Genomic DNA, 22,500 nt, shown 5'->3' with positions numbered 1-22,500 from the left:
ACAGCCATTTTCCATTCTCTCAACATGGCCAAACCACCTCAACACATTCATATCCACTCTAGCTGCTAACTCATTTCTTACACCCGTACTCACCCTCACCACTTCGTTCCTAACCCTATTTACTCGAGATACACCAGCCATACTCCTTAGACACTTCATCTCAAACACATTTAATTTCTGTCTCTCTGTCACTTTCATTCCCCACAACTCCGATCCATACATCACAGTTGGTACAATCACTTTTTCATATAGAACTCTCTTTACATTCATGCCCAATCCTCTATCTTTTACTACTCCCTTAACTGCCCCCAACACTTTGTAACCTTCATTCACTCTCTGACGTACATCTGCTTCCACTCCACCATTTGCTGCAAGAACAGACCCCAAGTACTTAAACTGATCCACCTCCTCAAGTAACTCTCCATTCAACATGACATTCAACCTTGCACCACCTTCCTTTCTCGTAAGGAAAAGGTGGGCGGAATATTTTGAAAGTTTACTGAATGTTGAGTATAATAGGGAGGCAGATATAATTGCTGTTGCAGGTGTTGAGGTGCCGGTGATGGAGATGAGAAAGAGAGAGATTACAATAGAGGAAGTGAAGAGAGCACTAGATAAAACGAGAGTAGGAAAAGCATCTGGTATGGATGGTGTGAGAGCGGAGATGTGAAGGAAGGGGGTGTGACTGTACTTGAATGGTTGGTGAGATAGTTTAATATGTGTTTTGTGTTGTCAATGGTACCAGTAGATTGGGTTTGTTCATGTATTGTACCACTATATAAGGGTAAGGGAGATGTGCATGAGTGTTGTAATACAAGAGGTATTAGTTTGTTGAGTGTAGTTGGAAAAGTGTATGGTTGAGTAATGATTAATATGATTAAGGATAAAACAGAGAATGCAATCTTAGAAGTACAGGGTGGTTTTAGAAGAGGTAGGGGTTGTATGAATCAGATTTTTACAGTTAGGCAGATATGTGAGAAATATTTAGCAAAAGGTAAGGAGGTGTATATTGCGTTTATGGATCTGGAGAAAGCGTATGATAGAGTTGATAGGGAAGCAATGTGGAATGTGATGAGGTTTTATGGAGTTGGTGGAAGGTTGTTGCAAGCAGTGAAAAGTTTCTATAAAGGTAGTAAAGCATGTGATAGAATAGGAAATGAAGTGAGTGATTAGTTTCCGGTGAGAGTGGGGCTGAGACAGGGATGTGTGATGTCGCTGTGGTTGTTTAACTTGTATGTTGATGGAGTGGTGAGAGAGGTGAATGTTCGAGTGCTTGGATGAGGATTAAAACTGGTAGACGAGAATGACCATGAATGGGAGGTAAATCACTTGTTGATACTGTACTGGTTGCAGACACAGAAGAGAAGCTTGACCGACTAGTGACAGAATTTGGAAGGGTGTGTGAGAGAAGGAAGTTGAGAGTTAATGCGGGTAAGAGTAAGGTTATGATATATATATATATATATATATATATATATATATATATATATATATATATATATATATATATATATATATATATATATATATATATATATATATATATATATATACAGAGAGAGAGAGAGAGAGAGAGAGAGAGAGAGAGAGAGAGAGAGAGAGAGCGTATAAAGAAACTGGATAGCATTTTTATGTCTTCATGAGACACATGCGACATCACCACCATCAAATATTCCGGTCATGCATTTGGCAATCTACCACGCAAACCCCGTCCACGGTAGTGCAATAGACGTGCAGGAAGCTAAGCATTTGCCGTGAATACTGTTGAACTATTGGATGTGAGGATGGAAATACTCCAAAGAGACACTAAAAATTTCAACACCGTGCCTGTGTATAAATAAACTCCTATACCATCTAAATGGCCTCAACATCACAACCTTGGAAACAGGGCATCTTCAGTGTTTAGAGATTTTAGTAGTTACAACAATATATGGGGCTACAGCCAGAATAAGACTGATGGAGAGGCTGTTGAAAAATGTGATCTGAATGACAACCTAACTATTCTTCACTGTGCAAAAGACTAACCATCTTTTGTGAGCTCAAGATAGAAGAGAGACATAGCCCTAACATGTCAATTGTGTCGTCTTGTCACAACTCAAAATATAACAAATCTGTCTGTGACCTAATTCCAAAATCTCAACACAGACCAATTGCTGTTAACATCAGGCCAGTTATCCAAACTCTTGAGTATGATCCTATAGCAAGATTCAACTTCCCGAAAGCAAAGTGGGAATGTTTCACGCCAGACAGAGCAGGATGACAAAGAAAAATAAAATAAAACCAGAACTAAACAGCTGTGAAATTTTCAAGAAACGTATATGGACAGTATCAAGGAATCATATTCCAAGACAAAGCATTAACAATTTTATCCTGTGTATCATAGATGAAGGTAATAAGATTTAAAATTATCATACACCAGTATACAATTCAGACCTGTTCGCCCAAAACACAATCAAGCTTGTAGAGTGGTTGTTAGCCCCTGTAGACGACGAGTAAACAGAAAGATGGCAAGAACTGATAACCATCCCATATATGTCTCAGAATAGTAAGAAATCATGGAAAACAATCAGTAAACTGAACTCGGATAAGAACACCCAAAGAAGAATTGCTGATGTAACACCGAAAGTAGTAGCTGAGCAATTTTTATCTAATGGAAAGCCATATAACAAAGAATGAGAATATCTCGAAAGAATGAAAGACGAAATGAAACGATTCATGCAAGAAAATGATACCTTTGAACCACTGATTGCTGAAGAACGCCAAGAATCCATAAAACACCTAAAAACTAGAAAACCTACCGGGATGGATGACATTAATTCTGAGTTAATACTGCACTTTGGCAACAGGACTATTTCATGGGTATTGGCACTTCTTAACAACTGTGCAAGTACATTCTAGATCCCAAACCTATTGAGAAGAGCTAAAATTGTGGCCATACTAAAACCTGGCAAAGAACCAATGATCTGTAAGAGCTATTGGCCAATACCTCTCCTCTGCAGCTTTAAGCAAACAGTACGAACGGGTGATAATGGCCCGCATAGCTTCCACATTCAAAGAACAATGGACAATAGACCAGACTGGCTTCGGAGTAGGAAGGTTTTGCTGCTCCAAGGTACTTAGCCGCCTTACTCAGTATATTGAGGCTGGGTTTAAGCAGGGGAATATCGTAGGGGAGGTAATATTCATTGACCCAATTAAACCGAGAACCACATGTTGCTTCTTTTGAAACTTGCCATAGTTATTCACAATGCAAGCATAGTGACTATTATACAGTCATTGCTGACTGAAAACTTTTCTTCAGTGATATGGGCGGTAGGAAGAGCAGATCGGGAAAAACAGAAAAATGGCCTTCTACATGGTGCTGTGCTGGCCACAATGTTTTTCATCCTATACCAATAATCCACCAGTTTAGAGATATCCATAGATTTATGTATATGGATGATCTGTGCCTATCCATCTAATCAGATTCATTTACTACCATTGAGAGCAAATTATCAGATGCTTTGAAAGATCCCAATGAATACAACAAGCTGAATTTCCCAAATGCCAATCCAGACCAAACACAAGTATTAACTTTTCATCTTGTAAAAATACAAGACAAAAAAGTGAGTTGATAGCTTCCCTGTCTATGTAGCCATTAGTTTAGACAGAAAACTATGTTTTAAAAAGCGTGTAAGGAACGAAAAGGAGAATGTATCTATCAGGAATAACCTCCTTAGCAAATATGCCAATTCAAATTGGGGAACGAATCTGACCAACTATTTTACAAACAGTTTTAGCACTGAACTAATCCTCTGCCGAATACTGCTCCCCAGGCTGGGAAAACTCCTGTCATTCCTTTAAAAGTCAATGTTGATTGTCAAGGACTGCACCACTGAACATCCACCAAACAGCTCATCCAAAGACCTAAAAATATAAAGAAGAGAATGATGAAGGGCACCTACTCTATGATCTCCTAGTGGCTAGACAAAGATAAGATTCCCGCAAGAGCTTCATAACCACCACTAGCCTCAACCCCATGGATCCAGCAACTAACCGTTTAGAACACTGGAGCGAAGCAGACCACTGCCCACCTGATGAGGCTATCCAGAGCCCATGTGAGTCTATTTCCAATGAAAAAAAACTATATAGAAAGGATTGGGTTACTATTAATCAAGCAAGGGCTAGAGTTGGAAGAACTATAGACAATTCTATTGAGTGGTGACTTATGCCCTCAGCTGAATGCCCATGTGGGCATCCTATCAAGACAAATGGATCCAATACATTGTTAGTGTGAACAGGAGCCAATCTGTACAGTTTTGGACCTATACGTATTTACTCAGGCCACTGTGCATAGATACATTGTTAGCACGATAAGATATTATGATGATTCCAACATATGTATCAACAAAATTCCATACAGTGGAAGGAAGAGAATTTTATTTGAAGATCTGGAGATATCTTTAAAAGATATAAACCTCAATCTATATGTTTTAGTTGATTTCAAAGTTAAATAAGGTGAAAAGATAATAGGTATATCAATAGTAGGTAAATTTGGAGTAGGTGCAAGAAATTACTTAGGAGACATGATTGCAGAATTTTTTGAAAGAAACTACTAAAAAATCATAAACTCTTTTCTTTATAAAACAGAGAGAAAATTGGCACGGAAAAGCCCAAATGAAGAAACAAAAAGAGAAAAATTTCATTATCTGTGTAAAGGCTAATTTCATTAAAGACTAGCTATGAGAAGCCTGATGCGTGGGCTGCAACCTTCTTGACTTATTACAATAACCCCTAAAACTGCCACAAAAACATTAGCAAATTAGCCTCGGAAACACACAAGCCTCAATTCGAAGCCAAGAATGACGTCAAGAGCATATTTCAAAGTAGCAGATACTTCAAAGAAGTGGACCCTTCAAACAAACGTTTTCAGCAAACTATTTTTAAGAAATCTTGGGACATCCTACAGGAGTTTCACTCGCACTCCCGCGACAATCGCTAGGATGGGGTAGGCAAAAGAGGAAAGGGAAAAGACTTCCCTCGTCCTAGTGATTGTCACAGGAGTGCGAGTGAGACTTGCATAGGATCCTGAGTGATTTTTGACAATGTTTGTTTGAAGGGTTCATTTCTTTGATATTTCCGCTCTTCTGAAAAGTGCTCTTGTGCGAGACGTCATTCTTGACTTCAAATTGAGGAGCTTGTCTTTTCGAGGGTAGGTTGCCAGAAGTTTTTGGGGTAGTTGTAGGGATTATTCCACGGTCCGTCTGTTTTCACCCACATTCTAGATATGTCAGTCGATGTTCCTATGTTTTATAATCACAGAACTTATTTCATCTCATTGGTCTTTCTTTACCTCTTATTTCATCTCATTGGTCTTTCTTTACCTACTTTTTTAATTGGAACTTGAATATAAAACTTAATAATTATGTGGTTGCTAACGTTGTGTCTTGTTGCTTATGAGTTGCACTGCAACATTGCCTTTTGACTTTTAGAAATGAAGTTATTGTAATTTTCATGTTCATCTTTTACTTGAGACCTTATTCAATTGTATTTGAGGATAACCCCAGTTGTAGGGATTATTCCATTAAGTCGAGGGGGGTGTAGCCTGCTTAGCGGGCTTTTTGGTGCTAGTTTTCTATTCTACTATAATGATCTTCCATCTTACATTCATCTCAACTTGTTAAGACTCCACGGTCCATCTGTTTTCACCCACATTCTAAATTTGTCAGTCGATGTTCCTATGTTTTATAATCACAGAAATTGTTTCATCTCATTAGTCTTTCTTTACCTACTTTTTAATTTGAACTTGAATATAAAGCCTAATACACATGTGGTTGCTAACGTTGTGTCATGGTGCTTATGAGTTGCTCTGCAACTTGGCCTTTTTGACTTTCAAAATGAAGTTATCGTAATTTTCATGTTTATCTTTGACTTGAGACCTCATTTAGTTTTATTTGAGGGTGATCCCTAAAATTGTTTACCTTATTCTAAATTAAAGTTTAAAATGTAGGGGAAATGCAGTAAGTCTTTGCTCGCTTGTTAATACAAGTTCAATTGCACTAGTCTTTGTTTTTTATATTCGCTACAACTTGTCACAGTTGTTCCCTTTTTACTAAGCTATATTCTTAACTTGAATCAAAGTACAAAAGAAACTTTTGGCGATGGACACTAAGAAAGCCGTTACTGAAGCTCTTGTCAAATCTTCCCTTTTAAATATAATTTGTAAATTTCATAATCAAACTCTTTGTCTATGTTGTCTGGTGTTTTTTTATTTAAAATTGGCGGAAAAATCTCACAAAAGCTTAATATTATTAAGAAAAATTATAATAGATGGATAACATTTAGCATCAACAAATGTTCTTGGTATCAGAAGGCAGAAGAATAAACAACTTGGCAATCCAGTTTTAAACCTTTTGATCATCCAATAACTTGTTAAATTCACTGTGATGTCCGGGAGGGAGAGTTAGTGGCTTTAAAGGTATTGTGTGGAAATTGCGAAAGGTGTCAGGATTTGGCAAGGAAATAAACAATGAAAAATGAAAATTGCTCCATTTTTTTTCCTGTTTACATCGTACCAACATGGTTCTGGTGTAAAGTGACAGCAGTTCCTGCCGTGTACCAGCGGGACATTTCAGGTGTTGTAAAGCAGCTGAAATCGTCAGAGTAAAATTCCAATGACAAAGGAAACCGCGACAGCACTGGTGTGAAATCGGCTTACTAAAGAGTATATGAAAGAACCATGGTGTTCTGGTAAAATAAGATAATGTCCTTATAATTATTTTCTTAAGGGTAGTTTCTCGTGTTTAATGAGCTTAAATATAGTAAAGGGACAAAACAATTGTTATCTGGCTCATGTCGTTATAATGCCTATATGAAACCAAGTTCACGAAAGAAAGTTTTTTTAACGATGGACATTGGTAACTGGAGCAGAAACATCAATGGAACAATTTCACTTTTATTAGTATGTATGATTGTGAGTGTGGCGATGGTAACGATAATCTTAGAGAAATACGACGTTCATTATCATGGAGGAGGAAAAAGTATAAGTCATTATTTTATTGCCGGATGCATCAGTGGAAAGCCTGAACACAAGGAACATCCTTTGTTCATGATTTCCTTTTTAATGGCAGTTTTTTAACAGATGCTTTACTGAAATCGTTCGTTCAAAACATTTGAAATATCATGTTAGGATATTGGGGGTTGTCATGAAACTGCCATGGAGTAAAAGAATTGCACCTTGCCAAAGGCATCTTTGGAGAAGCTGTAAAGAATAACTCATAATTGTTAATGTGGTTTGAAGATATGTAATGAACAGTAATATATTGAATATTATGAAATGGATGGAGAGGAAACACAATATAAAGAAAATAAGAAATATATTGAATAGTAATAAATAGTTGGAGAACAAAAACTTTATAATGAAAGTAAGAAATATATTAAATACCAAAAATAGTTGTAGAGGAAACACTTTATAATGAATGGTCATACTGGGGCCCACTAATTACACTATTTCAAGTGTAAATGTTTTTAATGTTGATCCGTGGGTATCGGAAACACAACCAATTAAATGATAATCAACCCCGCTGTGGTGTGCCATATAATGTAACACTTGGGTCTGTACATTTTTATGAATCTGGCGGCCCACTGTTGGCATGTATAAAGCTAGTGGCTGGGTTGATCAAGAGTTAGTAATATTAGTATGATAAAAAAAAACTATCCTAGAACCCACTGAGTACACCCTACAAAGTGTATGGGCGGTGAATGTGAACCCTTGGGGCATCAAGAACACCACCAATTAAATGATAACCCCACTGTGAAGTACAACATAATGTAACACTCGGGTATATACATTTTTAAGGATCCGGGGGCCCATTTTTGCATGTATAGAAGACAGTGACTAGATTGATCAAGAATGATCATTGACGATATGATTAAAAAGTGTGATTTTCTGTCAAGCAAATGAAGAAGGGGAAAGCACCGGGACCAGATAACATCACGTTAGACCTAATAGCAGATGCTGATGAGCCAATCCACGTCAGACTGGTGCGACTATTCAATGAATGTCTGAAGAGGAGCAAAAGGCCAGAAGAGTGGAATAAAGCTATCCTCATTCTACTCTACAAAAAAGGCGACCCCAGGGACATGAACAACCAACGGCCAATCAGCCTCCTTAATGTTATTTATAAAATTTTCACCAAAGTTATCACCAACCGAATTGTAGGAACGCTTGATGAAAATCAGCCAAGGGAACAAGCGGGCTTTAGAAGAGGCTACTCCACAATTGACCATCTACAAACAGTAAACCAAATCATTGAGAAAACAAATGAATATAAGATACCACTAGTAGTAGCACTTGTGGATTACACCAAAGCATTTGACTCGGTTGAAACTGAGGAGGTCATGTCAGCGCTGGAAGAACAGGGAGTTGACTCAGTTTACATTAATGTACTCTGTCACATCTATGACCATGCAACATCATTTATTCGCCCCCACAAGGACTCTGAACCATTCCAACTCAAGAGAGGAGTCAGACAAGGTGACACTAGCTCACCCAAACTGTTTACTGCCTACCTGGAGAGAGCTTTCCGACAACTCAACTGGCAAGAAAAAGGAATAAAAATAGATGGAGAATATCTAAGTCACCTAAGATATGCTGATGACATCATTATCATTGCTCACACCAAAGAAGAGCTTCAACATATGCTCACCGAGCTAAATGAAGCAAGCAAATCAATTGGCCTCCACATGAACTTCCAAAAGACCAAAGTCATGAGTAATAAATATACTGAAAATGCAGATGACATACTTGAAATTGAAAACCAACAAATTGAGGAAGTGGACCACTACATCTACCTAGGACAACGAATCTCTCTACATGACGCCTGTAAAGAGAGCGAAATAAAAAGAAGAATAACCCTCGGTTGGCAAGCGTTTGGAAGAGCCAGTACAGTGTTAAAAAGTAAGAAGATTCCTATCATCTTAAAAAGGAAAGTCTATGATCAGTGTATCCTCCCCACTGTCACCTACGGGGCCGAAACTTGGAATCTAACAAAAAAAGCTTTCCCTTAAATTACGAAAAATGCAGAGGGCACATGAGAGAATTATGCTAAATCTAACATGGAAGGATAGAAAAACAGCTAAATGGATACGTCAAAAAACTAAAGTAATGGATATCCTTGAAACCATTAGCAAGCTCAAATGGAACTGGGCAGGGCACATTGCCAGGATGACAGACAACCAATGGACATCACGAACAACCTTCTGGACACCCCGAGGATACACAAGAAACCGAGGAAGACAAAAAACCCGCTGGCGAGATGACTTAGACCAACATAAGCAACAGTGGCACAGAATAGCTTGCAATAGAAGTCTGTGGAGAAACCTGGGGAAGGCCTACATCCAACAAAGGACTTTTGAAGGCTGAAATGATGATGATAAAAGTATTGCATTCATTGCACAACCTCTGGGTCGACAACATTTTTTGTTTTCTTTCACTTCTATACCGGCAAGTGTTTTAGCTCTTGACATGGAAAAATAATGTTGACCATAACTGAAGACAGGCTTGGGAAAGTAAACTGCAACATATGTTAATGACTGGCCTTAAGCTTTGTTGATTGTGAGGCAGTATGCTAACCTTTCTGGAAACTGAAATCATGTAATGCTTATGGGTAGTGCTCTAGCTTGTAATGACATTGTTATTTTAGGTATTGTCATATACTCACCCCTGTGGTAATTTTCCGCAACAAAAGGAACAAGTGCGGCACTCTCTGGTGTATAATCAGCTGATAAAAGAGTTTTGAGAGAACCATAGTGTGAGGTCAAAATAAGATAAGATCCTGATATTCTTTTTCTTGAAGGATAGTTGCTTATGTCTATCGAAATTTACATATAGAAGAGGGACAGAACAATTATTATCTGGTCCATGCTTTTACAGCGCTTGCGTTGGGTTTACGCTAGTAACACGCTATTTGGAAGACAGGGTTTTGGTCTCCAGATGCTATAAATTTTGATGTAACAGTAGTAAACAAGTTAAAGTCGAGCGGCCATAGAATGGCGAGAAGTAAAATTGGTCTAGATCTAAGGAAAGAATGAGATAAACTAATTTGGGAAGGGAAATAATCATTTTTGTAAAAATAATAAAAAATCTGATGAATTTAGTTTAGCAATACAATAAAAAAAGGGGAAGGGGACTCACAGCTGCATGTGGAAATGGGAGCAAGACAAAAGAAATGAATAGAAATTTAAGAAAACTTATATTGCATTTAGCCCAAGAGATACGGGGAAAGTTCCTTAATAAGATTATGGTAAACTATCAGAAAACACCTACACCTAGTAAAACAAATCTTGGAAATGAAGGTAAAAATCTAGGAGAGATTAAATCTTTTCAATGGAACTATCCTAAATTATGAAGAAACTAAAAACACAAGACATTCGTAACCAAATCAAAACAAAATTGAGGAAACACAAAAGAAAAGAAGACGCATAAATTTAGTGAAAAGAAGTCTTGGAAGAGATCTCCAACAAGTATTTACATCAAAACAGTGTTTCTCAACCTCCCATGTTGTGTGGGCCTCCCACGTCCACTTATATTTTTTTAGGGAGCCCTTGGTACAAGATTAGATAGGATATAGTCATTCTTTCCTTGTAAGTAAGAGTGTTTAATAAAAGGTTACCTTTTCATAGCAAGTGGTGTTAATCATCAGTTTGCTTTCATTGTAAAAATATGACACAAAGATACAAGTAAAATATCCGTGTATATTTACGAAACGGAAAATAAAGTAAACTATAATTATGCTTTCAAATTGATAACCTCTTATTTAGTGACTGATATTTTTTCTTTACAAATAACAGGATCGAATCAAATGCTGCCCATATAAAATTTTGTTTATGATCAATTAACTTTTTCTTTATCTGTAAATGATGTTTGTTTCACTTAATGCAAGTGTTACAGAATTGATAGTTAGGTCAGAAGAAAAGCCAGAAATGAGGAGAAAATATTCAGGCAGGAAAGCAGATGAGGCTGACAAAGTAAAAAATTCACGAAGTGGATATGGTGTATGAATTGCTCGCAGAATTATTAGTGATATCTTTACTGAGTAAAAGAAGAAAAAAATATATACTCATCAAAAACAGAGATGGATCTGTTATAATAATAGAAGAGAAAATAAGGCAACGCTAGATCGAACCCTTTAGTTAGGTCATGAATAGAAGATATGGAAGGAATAAATTGATTGATATAACTGAAGTTGAGGAAGACCTCGATGTCCCCATGGTTGAATTAACTATGTTTGAAGTCGAAGCTATCATTAAAAAACTCAAGAGATAGAAAGCCCGTCGAGACGATGGAATAACTGATGAGAAGATATTGGTAAAAATTTGACTGACCCCTTATTACCTAAAAACTTATTTTTTAGAATGTGGCGTGAAGAAGTAGAATCTGATGAAGGGGAGCTAGTAGTGGTAATGAAAATGAAAAAAAAAGAGATCTTAATTACTGCAATAATTACAGAGGCATCACACTTATGTCAGTTCTCATGATAATATATAGTAGGCTTATTCTAAAGAGACTAGAGAGAAATATCAATGGAAAGCTGAGATGAACAAGCAGAAATTAGAAAAGGTAGAAGTTGTACAGACCCAATTTAAATTTAAGACAAGTTGTACAGCAAAAGAGAGAATATAGAAATCCACATTTGATGGTATTTGTGGACTATCAAAAAGCTTTGATGGTGTGAACGGGCCAGTTTTGGGGAGAGTCCTGCATTATTATGGAGTACTTAAATACATAAATTTGATTGAGTTTGTTCATGAGCAGAGCATGCGCAAAGTTAATGTTAGTCGAGTCCTATCAAATGAATTTCCAGCGAACGTTAGAGTCCTCGAAGGAAATGTGTTATCACTAATGTTGTTTATCATCTTTATGGATTTTGTAATTCATAGAACTGTTTGGAATGATGGAAAATGGTTGGACTGGATTGGTAATGAAAAATTAGCTAATCTAGAGTATCCTGATGACCCTGTCCTTATTAGCAGAACACCAGAGAAGAAAGACAGAGATAATGAGAACTCGTGTATCAATTTTCCTGGAAATACTGGCTAATTTCTAGGCAGTGAACAGTCAGATCAGTCGGCCACTATCACTAAACCACTGAGAACAATGTGATGATTGAAGTAATCCAAAACTAGATATGTTTTAGGACATTAAAAACTGCCTATGAATGGCAGGGTCAAGGGACAGTGACGTTGCCCAATCAAGCATGCCAATGCCATAGAGACTGACCATATATACACATGATCAGCACCGAAATCCCCTCTCCACCCAAGCTAAGACCAAGGAGGGTTAGGCCATGGCTGCTGATGACTCAGCAGATAGACCTATAGGCTTTCTCAAAACCACCATCTTTAGCTCACATGGATGGTGAGGTTGCAGCGACCAGAGTAACTAGGGAATTTGAACTGGACTCTAACCCCAGTCTGGCGTTCACCAGTCAGGGACGTTGCTAAATCGGCCACTATAACCCTTTGTCCTGTAGTGAAGTAAAAACACCTGCATTTGTTGTTTTGGTGCATAGTTTTATGTATACTATTCAGGGCCACCCATAATTAACTGATTTGCAGTGAACGATCAGAGAAAAATCCGCAGTAATAAATAAAAAAAAACTTCCATGCCCCAGTCTCAGCAGCAGTGGAACAACTGCAGGGTGTGTGAAAAAATCTTTGAACTAAAACAGGCTAACTTTAGAAACAATCCTTCAAACAAACAATATCAGGACCCTGTTACTAGTATAGCTGACGTAAGTAAACAAGGATATAATAAGATTGAGTAAAATTAGATAAACTTGGAAAAGAGTGTCACATATTCTGCTACAAAGTACATGAAAGAAGAAAAATGGAGTTGGTTTTCTTATTAGTAAAAATTTTGCTCTAAAACTAGAAGAATTTTTGTGGCATTATTGATAGAATTACAGGATAAATTTTCCAAATTAAAAAGAAATGTAAACTATAAACTGATCATTCAAATGTATGCCTATACAGAGGAAGAAATGCAAAGATTTTACATAGATCTGAAGATATATATGAAAAATGAATATAAAACTCCATTTATATTTGATTTGGGTAATTTCATGCTTAAATAGGTCAAAAGAAGAAAGGAGAGTCAGCAGTTGATATATTTGGAGTAGGCACAAGGATTGACGGAGAAGACATGCTTGTAGAATTTGCTGAAAGAAACAATATCAAAATCAGGAAAACCTTTTCTATTCTTTTAAATGTAACACTGATAATAGACATGAAAAAGCCCAAATGGAGAAACGAAAAACAAAATAGATTTGATTTTCAGTGAAAAAGTAAATTTAGTTGAAAATGTAACAGGTGTTAAACAAGAGAGATCACAAAATGTTCAGAAGCAGAATCTGCCTAAATCTAAGATCAGAAAGAGAAAATAAATTTTGAGAAGGAAAATAAAAAATCCTATATTAAGAGAAAAATCTGCTGAGTTTACTTTTGTAATACAAAGTAGGTACTCCCAGCTAAATGATGAAATGGAAGGAAGTCAAGAAGAAATTAACAATAGTTTATCCAAATTTTTATGGAATCATCACATGCTATAGTTGGAATAATTGCTTTACAAGATCAAGAAAAACTATTGGAAAACACACACATAAAAAACCGAAAAAACGAAGAAAAGATTAGAATTGGCAGCAAACTTCAAGAGAGAAGAAATAGAATTAGCAGAACTATCCAAAACTATGAGCAAACTGAGAACCCAAGAACTTTGTAATCACAATCACAATAAAATTGAGGAAATACCTGCTCGTACATTGCAACGGTAATCCCCTTTTTTAGTATATCTCCCCCCCCCCCACACTGATAACCGAACTTGTTTAACCGTGCCTTTGCATTTATCAGTTTGTTTGAATTCTTGTGATATTCTTCCCCCGGAACTGTTTACATATGAATTCGTTATCTGTTGAATAAAAGTTAGTTGCATTCATCTTCCTCTTTCATATAACCTAACAGCAATCTTGTACAATTGGTGACCACTGGAGGACGAGCTCCCTCCCACAATTTCAATGAGGAGGACTTTGACGACGACGACTTCAACATCACGCTTCCCTCTTCACAGCTTTCCCCTATTATTTGATGATGCCACCCTCCGACCACGAATTGGTTATCCACACCATATCCATGACACTTCCATCCTTCACCAGTATATAGGGCTTCGTTGGCTTTCAATGTGCTGAGGTTCAGTTTCACATTAAGGGTGTGACATGCTGAAGCACCAAAGCAGACTATGCCCGCGTGGCGATTCCCGAGAACACTTTCCCGGAAATCTCTAATTGGCTTTGCAATAAAAGGGATACCTGAATAGCATACGATGCTCTCAAAACATACCTCCTAGAGCAGTGCTCGCCATTGGCAATTGCCCTATAGCGAATCATTTTCAGCTCCTTCAACAACAGTTGGGGAACGAAAAGGCTTCATGCACCCTCAGGGAAATGACCAGTATCGCTTGCTAGCAACCTACTGCAATCGGCTCTCCTCGAGGTATGACACCTACCTGAAACTGTATGGGTTACCAATCCTGATATAGATATTTTGTCCATGGAGGACCTGATGACCAAAGTCGACGCCCTTATGGGCAGCCCCTTCATCACCTTCAAGACCTTCATCAACACCTCCACTCCTGATGAAGAGGAAAACTATTCAACATCAAACGAAGCTGACGTGAATGATGTAGGACATTCACGCCCACCTCATGACATTCCGTAGGGCGACAAAACCGCACACCACCACTTATGGCACCACCCTCAGGCTCCAACCAACAATCTTGACTCTTGACCATCAAAACACTGAAAGAATTCTTGGGAATGTCAAATATCACCACTGGTTCCTTCCAGTCATCACTGCCATTCTTGACACCCTTTATGCCTTCACCAAGGGCAAGCTAAAAGACCTGGAGTCGGGTTCCCATAACGAAGGTCCTATTAACCATTGCTGCTCTAACATTGCCTAAGCCACATGTCCTTCTCCTTCTCTCCACCTATGCTAGCAACGTCGCTATTAGTGTAATACTCGAGCAAGAAGTCAAATCTTGTCCCACCCATTGGTGTTTTCCAGTAGAAAACTGGCAAAGGCAGAATCCGACTACTCTACCTCCAACTGTAAAATGCTGGCAGTGCATTTGGCTGTCCGCAACTTTCGCCACTTCTTACAAGGTACGCCCTTCGTCATTCCCATGGACCATATGCCTCTTGTGATTACCTTTCCATCAATCCTGACATCTCTTTGTAATGCCTAAATACAATTGCACCCTTCAAGACGTCTATGGTAAAATGAATCTCATTGCCAATGACCTGCCAAGAAAAACATTGGCCACCATTCACCTGGGATTAGATTGTAATACCTTGACAGAAGCCCCACAAAAAGATCTGGAGTTCCAAGCATGTATGACCTCATGCACATCCCTCCATTGGGAAGACGTCTACCTGTACGACTCGTAGACCACAACCATGGATATCTGATCTCATGCGTTGACAAGTGCTTGATTTCATTCATGGCCTTTAACATCCCCCATGCCAATCTATTGCACAGATAATGAGGAGGAAGATAATTTGGCATGGTATCACTAAGGATCCTATAGATTGATTCCTTAGCAGTACTTCATTCCAAACTTCAAAAGTACATCGACACAGGGATTCAAGAGTGGGCACCATCCATCAGCATGTGTCATTATTTGCACATCCACGTCGATGTCGTAGGTCCCCTACCCACATCACAATGATACTGTTACTTGTTTACTGTCATTGACCACCACACTTGTTGGCCTGAAGCCATCCTCATGCAAACTGTAATCTCCCCCTCATTTACATCAGCGTTACTTTCAAGGGTGGATCGCGAGATTTATTATCTATGAGGATATTACTTCTGACAGGGGCAAAACTTTCACTTTTCAATTTTGGACATCATTAGCAAATCTCCTGAGTATTGCCCTATATTTGACAACTGCCTACAGGCGTGCAGCCAACGGAATGGTTGAACGTTTTCATTGCACCATCAAAGCAAGTTTGATGTAGCGATGAAATGCTGAAACTGGTTTACTCAGCTTCCCTTGGTTCTCCTGGGACTACTGGAAGATGAAATAGTGAATGGAGACTCATTGCAACCGCCTCCAACAAGCTCTGGTACCGACATCAGGTTGTGGAAAAATTTACTCCCTGTCACCAGATATAAAACCCCCCACAAAAGCAATACATACCAACAGATTTGCACATGACAACGCACTTTTTCCTGTGCAATGACACTAGTAACCCACCAGTAAAGCTCCCTTACACAGCCCCTTTCCTCATAATCCATCACACTCCGAAGGCTTTCTAAGTTAACATTCTTGGCAAATAAGACTGGGTCTCCGTTGATCGTCTCAAACCTGCATATCTCCTGCAAGAAGACTTGACTATGGTAAGTCTCTCAAGAGCAGGGTGCCAAATTTCCCATGTATGTTTTTTTATGGGTGGAGTCATGTACTGCGAATGTTTCAAACATTTGTACATTATAACGGTATATCCATTTTTATGTATCTCTCGTTCTACCCACGCACTGATAACAGAACCTTTTTAAGCTGGCCTTCACATGTATCAGTCATCTGTTGAATAAATGTTAGTTGAGTTCCTCTCACATCGCTGTTATAACCTAAGCAACTTCATACACACTAAAGAAAGGAAGAAGTATTAAAATTGTGAAAAGAAGACTTTGAACAGGGCGCCAACAAATATTTGCTTTAATGTATGAAAATTGAAATACTATTAACAAAAGAGATGGAGTGATAAAAATTGCAGAGGATTTTTATGCAATGTTATACTATAGTGATATAAGAAATAAAATAAAAATAATGAAACATAAAGAAGTAGGAGAGACAAAAAAAGTATTAAAAGGCATGAAAAAAAGCAAAGCAGAAGAATATGGTCTAACAATTAATTTTATAATAATTAGAGATTTCATATCATTAAAACTCGCTGAACTTTACAAATATCTGCAAGAATGCTCTATATTCACTGCTTAAATAACTTTAGCATTATACTAATTCACAAAAGCAGAGCAACAAAACATCTGAAGATTACGGCCTAATAAGTTTATTCCCAGTAATATACAAAACATTTACATAGATCATATTAGACTTAGTAGAAAGACAGTTAAACTTTTATCTACCAAGAGAGCAGGCAGGCTTTAGAAGCGGGTATTCAGCAGCTGACCATATCTATGTAATCAACCAGTTAATGGAAATATCAGGAGTTTATGAAAAACCCAATTTATAGATTTGAGAAAGCTTTTGATTCTGTCAAATGTTCAGCAGGAAAAAAAGCACTTTAAAGACAACGAATAGATGAATCTTATTTCAGAAAACTTGAAGATATATATACAAGAAGTACAGGAATTGTAAAACTATAAAAAGATAGTGAGAAAATTAGGCAGACAGACTCCATATCTGCTAAATCATTCACAATATGCCTAGAATAAATTTTAAGAAATTTACATTTCGAAAATATGGGACTTAACAATAATTGGGAATACCTAAGAGGACATAATGCTATTTAGTGATTCACGAGTAGGGCTCCAGAAGAGGATAAAATATTCAAATAGAGAAAGCAGTAATCTAGGAATGAAAATTATGAGAAAATTTAAGATAATGTTCACTGAAATTGCAGAGAGACAACAAATATGTGTTATGAACAAACCTTCATAGATTGTTAATGAATATAAGTAAAACTATGGATTGACAGTAAGCATTTCTTAATTACATGAGACCCAAATTAAAAGAAGGACAAACATGAGATGGAGACCTTTTAGGAAAAAAAATTAGATGAAATTTAGAATTCCAGTTTCTCTAAAAATAAAAAGAAATTAATCATATGGTCCTACCATTATTAAATTATACATCAGAAAGTTTTAGCTTTACCAAAGCCGTATAACATAAGCTAGTTAGAACTCAACAAGCGATGGAAAGAATAATGATGATATTAACACAAGGAGAGAGAGAAAAAAAATAGATTTAAGAGTAAACTAAAATAGAGGATATAATAACCTGTAAGGGTTTTTATTGAAGCTGATAATTTTATAGAATCAAAAGCTTTCTTATTATCCATAAATGTCATATACAGTATAGTGATTTGTCATACTTTGTTGAATATTTATATATTACTGAGAATCAACTTATTGGGTGATAATTATCTCAGGTCTTTTGTGTCATCCCTTTTATTTTATTTTTTAATTAGTATAATGATAAAGTTTTTTCCAAGCTCTAAGTATAGAAAATTTTTCCAGACAATTTGTATAGACTTCACTGAGTTTGACTAATATAAAATCTCCTCTATCTATTATCAAATCATTTGCTAGGCCATCTTCTCTCTAGTCTTTTTCGTTTTTCGATCATTGAATCATTTCTTTTCTTCTATTGTTACATTTAGTACCGGTCCATGTGTTTCATTAATTCAATTGGCAGATTTATTTCTGATATCACTACTGCATAACATAGTATTAAAATAGTCTTAATTTATCATCACTCCATCATCATTTTTTGAAGTAAACCTGCTGGCACCCTATTTTAAGTCTTATTCACACAATTTGATGCTTCTTCCGTTTTTAGCGTTTCCTCGTTTTTGGTCTCATTGTGTTTACAGATGTCTTGTGTTTTTTATCTATTTATTCTTTTTGATAGTTTTGCTAATTCTATTTTATCTCTCTATGATTTTACCCTCATTTCCAATCTTTTCTCTCTTAGATTTTTGGTCTGTTCTGATAATTTTCCTTAACCTTGTTAAGGAGCTTTTTCACCTATATCTTGTGCTAATGCAAATACAAATATTGTTAAAATACTGTTTACTTTTTAGTCCGTTTGCCACCCGTATATATCTTATACTAAACATTGTTGTTATTGAAAGTGTATTATTTTCATTCGTGTTTCTTACTCATATTGGTCGGTAGAGTAATTCTTGCTTACATTCCAGAGCGGCAACCTTGGGAAACTCTGGTAATTTACATAAATGCAAGATAGCTCACCGCAGGCGGAGATGGAAAATAACTTTTCAACCAATTCACTTACAATAGCTTGTGAAACCTCTTTATTTGTATAAATTTGAGGTGAGAAATCAATTTCTATGGTAGGTTGTGTGATTCTAGGTTAAATTCCTCGTCAAAAGTCAAGTTCGATGCCCTTTTTAGAATATTGGGGTGTTTAAAATTTTTTAACCAAGGAATTCATTTCAGCAGTATATTCTGTGATTCAAGAGCTAAATCATGATCAATAATCAAGTTCAAAATAATTCTCTGTTAAATATCAAATTGATATAATAATGACATATTCAGAATTATGATGTTGAAACATTTATTTATTGCCAGCGACTGTTCCCAATAATATTCAAAGCCGAATGTATTATGAAGCTGTCTAGTTTCCTTTTGTATCTTCCACATATTTTTCTCCTTCCTCTTCCACCTCACCATTGTTTTCCACCTCTGTCTCAACTGGGTTGAAGCAGGCATCACTACATTTACAAGAACAATAGACAATATATGGTATTTTCTCTCATGACAACTGCAACGTTCAGTACTTCAGTCCCCATTGCAGCCTTAAAGCTACACAACACTTTATCCATAAGTTCTTGGGGTCTTAGAAGCTGATTGGAGATTGCTGGTCTGGGAAGGCTATCTTTGATTTTCCATCAGTATTTCGTGATATCAATTTCAGGTGAAGAATACTGGTCAAGAGATTTTGCAAGCATAGCCAACAGATGAGCACATAAGATGTGCAAGATTGGATTAAGCTCTGTTGGTGGTACCAACATGATCTTGACTCTCTTGCTAAACTTCTTTGTGTATATATGATACCTTGCAATACTAATTTTTGTCCCTTACTGCAGACCATCTACTGAACAGAAGAACCACTGCTCTGCTTCTATGAGCTGTGCATGGGTGACATTAAGCTTTCCCAAGGCCGAGTACAGACCTGGAAAGTCTTCAGGTCTCAGGTTTTTTATGGAAGACACTATTCCCTTACCATACAGATATGAGATAGTATCTGAACTAGAAAGTTAGTGCATTCCCAGGATGTGCAGAAACTTAGAGCAGAGTTGTGCACAGGTGACATTGATGTCCCAATTAGCTCTATCCTACCAATCCATTTGCACTGTGGCATGGATCTTGTTTCAGTACACTAAGTAAGCAAGCAAAACGAAAACATCAGTGTCATCAGTGAGAATTCAAATCCCTTGTTTGTCATACTGAGTATTCATGAGGAGGTACAAGATCAATGTTATCTCTGCTTCATCATGATTAAATACACCGTTACTAGTGCTCTCCATAGGGACGTGTTCATCATAGATATAGTACATGCACAACGGGGCAATGTTGTGTTGATGGTCAGGTTGTAGTTGATAGAACCATGTTAACCACATCGTATACATTCATGGTCCTTTGTAGAAACATTGTGATATTTGTCGAAGACGAAGATTTTCTTACCAAGGAGAGAGGACAATCTTTTCTCCATGGACTTAACTATGACTGACGCATCACCTCTCAATAGACAAATAATATGATAGAGAAGCTGGCTTACATCAACAATGGTAACATCAGGGGGAAGTGATTTTTACACCTTTATGTAGCTTGTAAACAAAGAGAATTTTACTACCAGTCTTCAAACAACCATACTCGTTGATTAGTAAGGGAGGTATCAAGCAGAGCTCATATTGGAAATTGTTTGCTAACTTCATCTGCCGTTGCTGTCCAACTGTCAGTAACCCGAAGAAGGTAATTTCCAGGTAAAAGATTGTCTTGTTCCCTACTTTCACAACTTTGTATATGTGTTCCATGGTCTTGATGGAGCTAAAGATGGCTGCATGGAATCTATTGGGTACATATATATGGAACAGTGCACCAATTCTCTCGCCTTTGTGAACTGATTTGGCGACATTCTCATCAGCTCCAAGGGGGAAGGAGGGTGGGGGTGGTGGGGGGGGGGGGGGAAGTATGCCGTTGGCAATGGTGCAAAGGAGTGGCGACTGATTTTCCAGTTGGTGAGACATTTTGGAGAGGTCTAGCAAGATTCGACATCTGTCGTCTCCATCCGTCTCCCTCTTATTTTTTTTTTTCTTCTTGCAACGTGGTCTACTGTTCATGGTACTTGGTGTAGCTGGGTCTCAGGGTTTATGTGCATCATGATGTCTAAGAGGTAAGCAGTGATGAGAAAAAAAGTGATCTACTCCCCTACCATATCTGGAGAAAAGGTTATATCCTTATGGTCACCTTTGCCAATTCAAATAACAGTTCACTCACCAAACTAGTCAGAGCTACCTTATTCCCGCTACTCTCCTGCTGACGGCATGGCTCAGACTAAGAGTTTTCTTACTCCCTTTACCACTGGACACTAGTTCTGAAACTAACTTCAACAAAGTTGGGCTGGTCTCTGTGATTATGTTGCCCTGCATGAACTCTGATAGGTCATAGTTTGCTCTATCATACTTGACCACCCGTGCCTCATGCTTAGTCTGCCTGATCAGGGAAACAATGCTCCTCTCATCTGCCTCGTCTACCTTAACTATCTCGAGACTGTTAACAACGATTTCACAGAAACTAACAATGGTAACACAGCCATCTAATTGTACAACAATTATATCCTTACCCATGCAGTCAGTCAACTTGCTAAATGCCACATCGATCATGCATGTGACATAGACCCGAATACAAAGAATGTAATTCATCACAATATCACATTCTAGACTTATCTCTGTTGATATAATGAGTTCCTTCAGAGCATTAGTCGGCAAATTAGCGTATTTGGGGACTTTCAGAAAACTGTTATAACAGCGGATATGGTATTTGCATTCATCAACAGGTAGATCGGAAACCAAAGCAAGGTGCAACTTCACTCATCTAGCAACATCATCGTTGTGCAGCTCATCAACATCAAGGAGCATATCTTTCATAGTTGGAAGTGGATCAAGTTGTCTGTCAAACCATTATTTAAGCATACACTTACGAACGCAGTCAAATTTGTTTGGGTGTCTAGCATTAATGTGTAAGCATTCCTCACCACAGAACATATTATCTTAAATGTTTGAACGTCTTCTGGTAAAACATCTTAATAGGTTTGGTAAAGGTAATCATCTCTTCCATAATTTGCACTTTGTTTTTATGAAGGCCTTGGAGCCTTTGATGCCCTCCTTACTATCTCCAATATTGTACAGAAATCCCTTCATTATGGTCAGGAAGTTCGTATGATTGGGCTTGATTTTGATAGTGCCTTTGACTGTGTTACTCATGAGGCCATTGTTTTCAAACTCAAACAGTTGGGAGTGGGCGGGTAGTTTCTGAGCATTATTATTGAATTTTTAAGTAATCGATCTCAAAGAGTTGTAGATGGTCACCATAGTGAATATAGAAATGTGATATCTTATATTCCATAGGGTAGTGTTTTTGGCCCATTACTTTTCATATTATATACACATGACATGTGGTTTGGCCTAGAAAACAAAC

The sequence above is a fragment of the Palaemon carinicauda genome, chromosome 18 (assembly GCF_036898095.1).
Source record: "Palaemon carinicauda isolate YSFRI2023 chromosome 18, ASM3689809v2, whole genome shotgun sequence".
In the NCBI taxonomy this organism is placed as follows: Eukaryota; Metazoa; Arthropoda; class Malacostraca; order Decapoda; family Palaemonidae; genus Palaemon; species Palaemon carinicauda.
Note: the sequence above shows the minus strand (reverse complement) of the source record.